The sequence below is a fragment of the Sciurus vulgaris genome (genome assembly GCF_902686455.1).
Source record: "Sciurus vulgaris genome assembly, contig: HiC_scaffold_261_arrow_ctg1, whole genome shotgun sequence".
In the NCBI taxonomy this organism is placed as follows: domain Eukaryota; kingdom Metazoa; phylum Chordata; class Mammalia; order Rodentia; family Sciuridae; genus Sciurus; species Sciurus vulgaris.
This window is the reverse complement of record NW_027632793.1, coordinates 5768464-5779315: the sequence shown is the minus strand read 5'-3', so window position 1 is coordinate 5779315 and position 10852 is coordinate 5768464. Positions and strand designations below refer to the sequence as shown.

Here is a 10852-nt window from a genome sequence, read left to right as displayed (position 1 = left end):
AACAAGGCTAAGACCTTGTTAGGGGCATAATTCATGTGAAGCCATAGAATAGGACCCTTTTGCCAAAACACTCCTGTGTGTAACTTATTCGTGGCCAAGACAATGAATGTTACAGGCTTAGTTAGGTCAATACGATCAAGATCAGCCTTTTCCATAGCTGTTTCAACAAGCTTGAGAGCTGTTGGAGCCTTAGGGATAAGCACTCACTTAGAACGAGGGTCAGAATCACCTTTAAGAATATCAAACAGGGGGCCCAAACTTGAGGAGGGTAAATGATGGTAAGGTCTAATCCAATTAATATCACCCAAAAATTTTTGAAAATCATTTAAAGTTCTAAGTTTGTCCACATGAATGGCAACTTGTATGGGTTTAACCATCATTGCATTTATGATAGATACCAGGAAGTTTTTGGTGTCTGTGATTTGTACTTTATTAATGGCAATGTGTAAGCCCCTTCTTTCCAATGACTTTAGTAAGGAATTATAACATTGCTGTAAGACAGGTTTTTCCTTATGAGCTAGCAAAATATCATCCATATAATGATAGATTAAAGTTGAGGGTTAATTTGTTGATATGCACTGGGGTGGAAATTAATCTGATTACCTTGCCCTTCATATGGTCCTTGGCCTGTCAGCGTGTTTAGATTCCGTTGAGTTGCATTACATCAGGCAGTATCAGAACATAACTCCTGGTTAGCCACCTTCCATTTAAAATGGCTGCACATTTGTTAGGATTGTAAGCAATACCCAATCCCATTAAAGTCTGATCTGCCTGTTAAAGTGGACAGGCTTTGGGCCATTCTGTAATTTTGATAATACTTTTGTCAGCCCCAGTATCTAATAAGCCCTCAAAACTTTTGCCTTCTATCACTAACTTTGTCATAGGCCTATCTTTTAAACCCCATGTTAACATGACCATATTTTGGTCAGTAGAACTTAATTCTTTATTTCCCCTAATAATATTCTTTGATGGATATTGATCATAGCAACTGGGTAAAAACAACTATTGTGCTTTGCGATCATCCTGCACTATTATTACTACACCTCTTGGTGAAGATTCAAGGATTTTTATTTCTCCTGTAAAATCACGGTCTATAACTCCAGGGACAATATTTAATCCTTTTAAAGCAGAAGAACTCTTCCCCAGAACTAATCCCACTGTTCCTTTATGTAATGGGCCAACAACCGAAGTTGGTATTGACTGTAATCCCATCTCTGGAGTTAATACTGCTCTGGCGGAGGCATAGAGGTCTGAACATCTACTTTCTCTTTCAGAAGCTTGACTTGATTTTTCATTTTCTACAGTTTCCAATATCTTTTCCCCTTCTCTTAACTGTTTTTGAAATTTTGGTTTTTTGAAGTGAGACAGAAACGAACTAATGTACACATCGCTACAACAACAACAAACAGAAATCAAACAAGGAAAGGTAACAGAAATAGCAACTTACACATATTTGTTATGGGAAGTCCTTCACTGTCTCTTGGGACAGCCTTTCAATATATTCTCTCTCTAGGAGAATCTTCCTTTATGCTCCCTCTCTAGGGGACCCTTCCATTAAAACCTTAAGGCAACCGTTTCCTCAAATAGGGAATCCTTCTCGTTAATTACACTAGCGAAACTGTCTTTTATTTTCCTGAGTGCTGACCAATTCCCAGTCAGATCCTCGTGTGATCCCCGTCTGGGGCACCACTTACCGAAAACTGCTGCTCCCAGCCTGGGTTGCTTCAAGCGGGTCGTCACCACTTCTTGCTCTTTCGGCCCTACCAGCAGGACAAAAGACAGGTACTCTTTAGTAGTTCATGAAGCAGCTTCCTGTTTATTCAGATAATACCCTCAATATAAAAACAGTCTCATGCATAAGCAATTGTAACCAGATATGTCCATCCAATCCTGTTAAAGGTCAAGTGATCACTCGCTCAGCATACATGTAAAGTATATCTGTCCATGCGCTAGGCACCTGAACTGATTATACAGCCAATTGTAAACACTTTCTGCCTTTCTCCAGGCATAATCAGGACACCGTTTGCTCTCTGCCAGCCGCCATCTTTAGATGCACGTGGCGTAACCCTTGGCCCCAGGTTTTGCTCGCCACACACCTAACCATGACTCATTTGTTGCATAATTCACCGCTTCCTTCCTCCATGAATGTTCAGTTTTGGTGGGACCCAGTGAAATTCAAATTAATTGGCAGGACCCAACCAAAAGAGGACATATATTTAGCTGTTCAAATGTTAACCTATAATGTACATGTCTTTGCATGTGAATGCCTGAAAATCTCTTAAATATAGTGCTTTCTCACCCCTTGGGGCCACTCCCCACTCAGCCATTGTAGTGTTTTGAGAGGTTGGACATGATCCCTACTCCAGCTTGCTTTGAATAAAACCTTGTCATATGACATGCATTATAGTGTATGCACTTTGACTCTCTGGGGATCGGTCAATATTGGACCCCAATATTTGGTGGATTGTCCAGGATAGGCTCATCCAACTCCACCTTAGGAATAACAAACAGTACACTGTACCAAGGTTTCTAAGGAGATTTGCCACAGTAGGAGTATTGACCACATGCATTTGGTGGGACACAGATCCCCATTTGTGTTTGGTTGATAATTCCCATTTGGTGGAAGGAAAGGGTTGCAAGTGACCATGGAGGTTCCACTTTTGGAAGTCGTGGGAGATGTCACCAATAGTCAGGAGTTGCATCCACATCCCCAGTGGACATTTAAGTGGCTATTTGGTAAGGATCCTTTATCTGAATTTGGTAGTGTAAATGAGAAGGGTATTGTGCCTGTGAGATTGGTTTGATTGACTCACTGGTGGATGTTAGAGACTCCTGTGAAAATTTTCTTTACTTCGGGTATTGTCTCCCTCATTCTTTTCAGTCTGCTTGGTCCTTTTCTCCTAATTTTTATGGGACAAGCTCAGGTAACTCCTAAGACTTTTCTCTTGAGTCACCTCTCAGAGGTCTGCACCAAAGCATGGAACTTTGATGTGGAACACCTAAAGAATTGGCAATTTTGCTACACTCTGCTCCATGGAGTGGCTGACCTTCAATGTCAGCTGGCCAACTGAGGGCACCTTCTCTTTAGAAGTCATCAAAAGCGTCTGGGATGCCATTAATAGGCCTGATTTGCAGTGTAACCTGACCAGTACCTCTAAATATTAATATGACAGGCCCTGGTGGAAGATCCCCCATCCTGGCTTAGTCCTCTACTCCATGGACTGCCAAAACCCCAGCCAAAGTTCTGGCAGTGACTACACAGGGGCCATCACCACACCCAGCCTCTCCTGAGACTCCTGCTCCTTCCCCTGAGAAACCTGAGAAGCCAGTCCTCCAAGAAGGGTCTGGACACTACCCATCTCTCTTGGATCTGGATTTGGAGGAGAATTCTCCACCTTATGTCCCACTGCAGCCCCAGGTACTACCTCAGGGAGCTGATTCTTCCACTTCCCCATCAGAACCCTGACCTAGGGTGGAAGAGCCCTCACAGGGACTACAACCTTGGAGACACTGAGAGGAGAAAAATGATGAGGAACCCTTGTCATCTTTGATGCGAGCCCCTATTTTACCTCTCTGGGTCTTCTGCAGGGGAGGAGAAGGATGGGAATGCACCTATCAGTATTGGCCCTTTTCCTCCAGTGATTTGTGTAACTGGAAGGTACAGAAACCCCCTTTCTCTGAGAACCCCAGAGGTTTAACTGATTTGTTTGAGTCCATTTTGCATACACACAGTCCCACCTGGGATGACTGTCAGCAGCTCCTCAGAACTCTATCCACAACAGAAGAGTGTGAGTAAATCCTCACGGAAACAAGGAAGAATGTTCTCGGGGACGATGGAAGACCAACCACCCTACGGAACCTGATTGAGGATAACTTCCCCTTGAACAGAACTGAGTGGGATTTTGGGATGCCCGCAGGTAGGGAGCATCTCCAAGTCTACTGCCAGACTCTTATGGCCAGTCTCCAAGTGGCAGCTTGCCACATTACCAATTTGGCTAAGGTAAAAACTGTGATGCAAGGGGAAAATGAAAGCCCGGCCATTTTCCTTGAATGATTTTATGATACATTTACACAATATACCCCTTGAGATCCTATGGCAGAGGAAAATCAATCCACTGTAATCATGCCTTTTATAAATCAGGCTGACCCGTATATTAGGAAACAGCTCTATAAGCAAGAGGGACTAGGAGGAATGACTATTGGGGAACTTATGAAGGTAGTGGAACATGTGTTCAATTCTCGAGAGATCCCCGAGGAATGAGAGGACAGAATTAGGAAAGAGAACAAGAAATTACAGGAAAGAATGAGAAAGGAAGATAGAGAGCACCAGAGTAAGGAGAGCAGGAGACAACAGAGGGAAGTGGCAAAGATATTGTTGGCTGAGGTGAGAGGGGATTGGGGACAAAGTTTTGTGAGGAGTGGCCCTAGCTGCCCTCAGCATGATCGGGCAAAGCTGGATAGAGAAAAGTGCACATACTGCAAGGAGCATGGGCATTGGAGGTGGGAATGTCCCAAAGTACAGGGGTGAGAGAGGCCAGGAGATAGGAAGGGTGGTGATGCCTGAGTCCTTCTGGTAGGGATGGAAAGTGACTAGGGGAAACAGGGCTCTGGACCACTCCCTGAGTCTTGGGTAACCGTATTTGTGGAGGGGAAGCCAGTGGGACTTATGGTGGATACTGGAGGGCAGTATTCAGTTCTCAATAAGCCCACCAGGCCCTTGTCCCAGAGGATTAGTCTAGTTCATGGGAAAGCCTATCATTGGACTAGCAAGTGACAGGTGGTTCTGGGTCGACACCAGGTAACCCATTCTATCCTGTTCATCCCTGAAAGTCTGGGTCCTCTTTTGGGAGGGGACTTACTAACTAAAGTGCAGGCCCACATTCACTTTGAGCCAGAAGGCATCAAGGTCACACATGGCCAAGGTCAACCACTCCACGTTTTGACCATGTGTATTGCAGATGAATTTCACCTGTTCTCTCCCGGGGAACTCCCTTTTCAGGCTAAGTGACACCCGAGGTAATCTATTGAAGCCAGAATTAAGGACAGGTGGTTAGTGTAGAAATAGGGAATTGGGTCAATTTGAGGAAATGAAGCCATGAAACTATCTGCCTCTGGAAGTTGGAGACTGCCCCTGGAAGAATGGAATGTCAAGGATCTCCAGAGTCCAATGATTACCAAATTTACCTGCCTTTATCAAGGACTGCAAGCAAGGAGCTGCTAATTAATGCCCCCTGGGCCCTTACCTGCCTGAATCACCTTGGCCCTCCCCCTGCCCATGGCTTTTCACTTAATGCAAAACCAAGCCTAGTCACATAGGCAAGAAGGAGGGATAAGGGGGGAAAGAACTGGAGAACAAAAGAGAATTTAACCTATAAAAGATGTAGGTTCTTGGGACTTTAGAACATCAGCCATGTCCCCCTTCTTCCTGCTGGGAGAAGTTTGTATTACCTTTAAATAAAACCTGCTTAATATGCTTGCCTTGGCATGCTTCTTTAGTGTTCAATCTTCAACATTAGAAGGAGCAGAACTCGTCACCAGTAAATGGCGGTATCAGATTTGGAGATCTACACCAAGGTAAGTAAGCTTCTCTCTCCATGCACCCCACATCTGTTTGAGGTGCATCTTTCTATCTCTTTATTTTTGGAGGGCAAAATGGGCACCTGTCGGCTACTTAAATGCAGTTAGTGCAGCCACTATTCTTAAGACTCGGGGTGAAAGTTTTCCTGGTCCAGGCAAGTTTTCAGTCACCTACTCTGTAGGCATGCTGGACTGTGCTGAAGCCGTTTCCTACTTTTCTGTCCAGGCTTGGAGCACAATTGCCGTCAGTACACAGTGTCCCTAGTCCTGATCTGCCCAGGATGCGTGGAGGTGGAGGAAGGGTTGGATCAACTGCGGGGTTCTCGGCTTGGGCTACTCTTGGGTGGACCCCAAAAGTTCCTTCTCTGGACTCCCCCTCCCGACAGCCCTGAGGGGTATCCAGAGTGATTGGTAGATGAGTGGCACTGAGGGAAAGTGCCAATTACCTTTGCCTCCATATAGGCCGTACAGTGCACAACACTCCCACACATCCACTCCCTCCTGGATGCTCCCCTTCCATTGCTGGTCAGACATTAGGAATTCCAGCTATAGGATTAAGGCCTGGGATGATTAGTATGAAAAAGCCCAGGTTCCCTTTGTTCACATAGTTAGCCTTCACTAGTCTAGACACTAGAGTCTCCCCATTACTGTTCCTGTGCTTAAATGTGCCCACGGTGTTCTCTTTAAGCTGCAAGAGAGACACACATTTAAAAAACCCTCCCATGAGACCGTCCAAGCAAAAGACATTATACGCCTAACAACCAATAGATGTCCCCTCACCCTCTGGAGATTTCTTTAGTCTACAGAGCAAAAAGATAGGCAAAAGGCACACGTTTTACTTTTGTCATTGTTTTTCATAATTAGGAGTCTACAGTGGCAGGAGGAAAGCAGTAATGTCCTTAAGTCTGAATCCTCACAGGGTCTCTAGCACAGGGCAAACTAGGATCCTTGCACTTTGCTGAAGGAGGCCAGAAATAACTTTGGCAAAGCCAGGTAATGAGAGATGGGTTTTTCTGGGCCATAAGGAACCTCAAAGTTAGGGAGATGTCCCTAATACATCTAACTCAGAAGGGAGCTTCTCTCTCAACAGTATTGCCAGGTTCACCACAAGCCTGCATACTGCTAAATTGCAAATGGTCAAGAAAGTGGCTTTCATATGTTACCATGCGTGACATCAATAATTTCTACCATGAGAGGAGAAAGCCTTGAGAAATCCCTTACTAAAGGAGGAAAATCGAGGGGACCCTTCCAACTAAGGACAGACAAAAATAAATTTAATCCTAATAAATATTGAGATGTTTCAAAACTTATGCCAGGTATTTGATTTCACCTGGAAAATTATGCTATTAACCATCTAGAGAACAGGCAGTTCAAAGAAACCATCCTAACTGGGATTCGAATAATGAGTAGGATGCCTAAAAAAAAAAAAAAAAAAAAAAAAAGAAAAAAAAAAATGCAGCCTTCAGGAAAGTCCTATTTGCATGGAGAGACTTAGGAAAGCAATAAGAAAACACACCACTCTGAGCCCTGAATCCATAAAGGGCCACCTACATTTAAAGTATAAATTGATCATTTAGTCAGCCCCAAATATTTAGAGGAAATTACAAAAATTGGCACGTGTCCCTGATCAATCCTCAGATGATCTTCTCCAGCTTTCATCTTCCATTTTTAACAGACATCAAAAAGAAAGAAAAGGGAACACATAGGCAAGAAAATGGACTTATTAAAGATCATTCAATCTGATAGAAACTTTTAATGCCTTGCAATAGACCATGCAACTTGCCCATTTTAGGAGTTAAAAAGCAAACAGCCCAGTCCAAAACCTTAAAATAATGAACCAGTAATTTTCCCCACCCTGTAGTTCTTAATCCATATATTTTTATCTTGGATTCCAACTGCTTCTTGGTTTACTAAGTTAGATTTAAAAGATGACTTTTCCTGTCTATGCTAGACTCTGAATGGCAATTTCTGTTTGCCTTCAAGGAACCAGATACTGTATCTCAACTAACCTAGACAGTGTTGCCTCAGGATTTAGATGGCCCTCACCTGTTCTGGACAAACCTTAGCTGAAGACTTAACAAAATTCAGAGATAAAACATCTGTGATTGTTCTCCAGTAAGTAAATGACATCCTTTATGTGCCTCCACCCAGGAGGAATATCAAAAAGCATTATGGAACTCCTAAACTTCTTAGCTAATAGAAATTATAAGATCTCAAAAATGAAGCTTAATTATGTCATCAACAGATTCAATACTACAGAAAATAGCCACTATAGGACAATATTCTGCCCCAGGAATATCAAGAAGGGGCCTTACTTCAAGCTCTTGTCCTCAGCTTATCTAGGAAGCAATATTTAACCTATTTTTCAAAAAGGGAAAATAAATCCTGCATAAGCAGCCATAGGCAGCTCAGTAACCAATGGCATATCTCACTGAGGAACTTAGCAAAGTAGCTTCATTCTCAAAAGTAATGGGAAATAAGGTCTCATAATTTTCTTTGACATCCAACCTGTCCTGATGAGATGGCTAAAATGCCCTAGGCACCAGGTTTCTGTTAAAACCTGTTAGATGCTTCCAGATCTCAGTCAAGGCTTATGTTGAAATGTAAATAAAAGAAGCCTAAAGGCTCAGTAGGAGAACCGGTCTAAAACCCATGGAAAAAGGGTAAAAAGAGCCTTACCTAAACTCCAGCAAAAGTAAATTTTATGATGGTTTACTAAAGTCATTAACGGCTGTATCATTTTTACAGGACTCTTGTTTTTTTCAATTCTACATTTTTTGAACTCATGATTTTTTTGATCAATTCTATTTTTTATTTAACTAGAGTTTTGAACATCTGTTACATTGCAATGGAGATTCACCTATAAAGTTACAATGCCTTTGATTTTGTGTTAATTGTATGCCATGCTATCTGATGTCATGTTTTGTCTGTATCAAATCTGAGCACTCCTAAAATTAAAATTTAAAAATGGATCCAGATACTCTTAATTCACATGATTTAAAAAGGTTCAAATTGGGTAAACTGGTAAAAGTAAAATGTCTTTGCAAATAATTCACAAGTCTCTAGGTGGTCAAGCTAATAAAATATTGATGTCAATAAAATGTCTAATATCAATTGTTTCTAGGACTTTTCTTCAACAGGAAAGAGACCGCAAATACTGTTCAGGACACATGTCTGATATCTTGTTTTTTGCAGAATAAGTGAATTAGAGTTAACATGTATGGGATTACTCAAATGTGTTTGTAGAGACACCTGATTAATTTACGAAGTTAAAATGCTAATAGTTAAATAACATTGAGTACTTTTAACTCCTTAAATTCCATGGGGTATCATACATAAACATTATTGGTGTTTTCATAGGTTGGTAAATAAAAGGGTTTAAACTTGCTTTGTGTCATCACTAAACTTAAAACAAGGTTACTAAGAGTTATGTCCTAACAAGTGCAATTCTATATACGAAGGGTCCCTAATGTTTCAACTGTGTTTCAATTAGAGTACTATAAACAAAAAAATATTTAATCTTATTAAAATAGAGTAATTTATCTAAATTCAGAAATTTCATGAGTTGTTTCAGAATGTGAATAAAAAGTGGTCAACAAATAGGAAAGAGAAAATAAAAAGTTCTGGGTATGGAAATATATTTAGTAAAAGGAAAAAGGAAATGTTTCTGGGTAACAAAGTGCTTGTGTGATGAAATACATGAGGGTCTAAGTAAGTGCTAAAAATGTCTGTGTGTAAGGAAAGGGCAAGTTTCAACAAGTTTGAGTGAAACTAAGTTGGTTGTATGTATGTGAGACAGCTAAAGCTATTTAAGGTTTTTCCTAAGGTGAAATACTAATGTTCTGATATAAACCAAAGCTTAATCTATATGGTAAAATGACAAGGATTTCTTAGAAACACTAATTTACTCTTAACTTTGTGTCTATTAAGCTTTATTCTTTAGAACAATTAGTCTTAAAAATTGGGGTTTGTACAATTATGGTTAAACAACTGTTAGATTATTGTACTATGTTACAGAGTCTAAATTTTTCTTTAAAAACTAAATTTGGTATGATAAAAGTGTCAAGGTAATTGTTAAATGGTCACCAGTTGTATATTAAATGTGTTCATATTTTTCAGGTACACAAGTTTTAAAGCAAGGAATTAATTAAGCTTTGCTATTCTCCAGATTAAACTTGTCTGTAATGGTAATCTTAAACCTATAAAGAGTAAATTTTATTGGAGATTTATTTCTATCATTTAATGTTCTATTATAGGACCTGCTATCAATAGGTTATATGTAAAATTTGTTACTTTTTACACTGAGATAAAGAATTTCAAATATAAATGTATTTATAAAAGTTAGAGCCTGACTTGTTTAAAGGTTAATATTGTGAAACATGAAAACATTTTGCCACTTTGACACACAAAAGGAAAGATAAAATCTCTCTCAGCCTTTTTTTGATTCATGTTTTAGATACAATGTTAAATTGTGTTAATTATAAAGTTCATATAGGCTCAGAAAACAGTATATGTAAACTACTTAATTTTGGGGGGCTGTGCCATGTTGATCACATCGGCAGTGAGGAGGTTAATTGACATAAGCACACTCAGGTGATTTTATCGTCCATGCACACAATGTATGCACATGTGTTCTTGAGCACTAATTGCCTGCTCAAAGAGTCTCGCCTAATCTTTGCGTAAGAGACGTGGCCCTGCTCTCCGCCTCCTAGAGGTGATATAAGCGTAAGTGGAGCAAGGCAGAGACACAGCAGCAATTAGCAGAAAAGCAGTAGAAGAAGACATATGCACAGCAGCAGCCAGAGGGAAAAACACGTGGCAGTAGCTAGTAGGGACATATGCAACAGCAGCAAGAAGAAAGGAAAAACACGCGTGGCAGCAGCGAGTAGGGACAGCAGTGGAAGGCAGATCGCAGAACGGAGAACTGAGACGCATCACTAAAACACCTTAGGTAGACGTACCCTTAGTTCACAGGATGCAGGTCACACCAGTAAGCAGCAGACCTTAAGTGAGGTGTAGCAAGTCTCTCTTTCTCTAAGCCCTAAGAAAAGCCTGTCCTTCTCTCAAGGTCTCTCTTAAGCAAAGTTTCTTTCTCTCTGATAAGAAAGTCTCTCTCTCTCTCCTCTCAAAGCAAGTAAACCTCATTTCCTCTGTCCTCTATAAACAAACAATCAAGAAAGCAGTGCACTAAAGAGAAAGATAAAAGTGCCTCAGTTTCCACTCCACCACCCATAAGACCTGTGCAAGTTGTTGCTGCAGGCGGTGACAAATATCC

At 41.0% G+C, this 10852-nt stretch overlaps 1 long non-coding RNA gene across 1 annotated transcript in view; it reads right to left on the bottom strand.

Moving 5' to 3' along the window:
• LOC306652527 overlaps positions 1–10068 on the bottom strand; it is an 845485-nt gene extending 835417 nt beyond the window's left edge. Inside the window, exon 1 of the long non-coding RNA XR_013761435.1 lies at positions 9753–10068. This is a non-coding gene — a long non-coding RNA (uncharacterized lncRNA). The remainder of the gene's footprint in view (positions 1–9752) is intronic.
• Between the last annotated feature and the right edge of the window lie 784 nt (positions 10069–10852).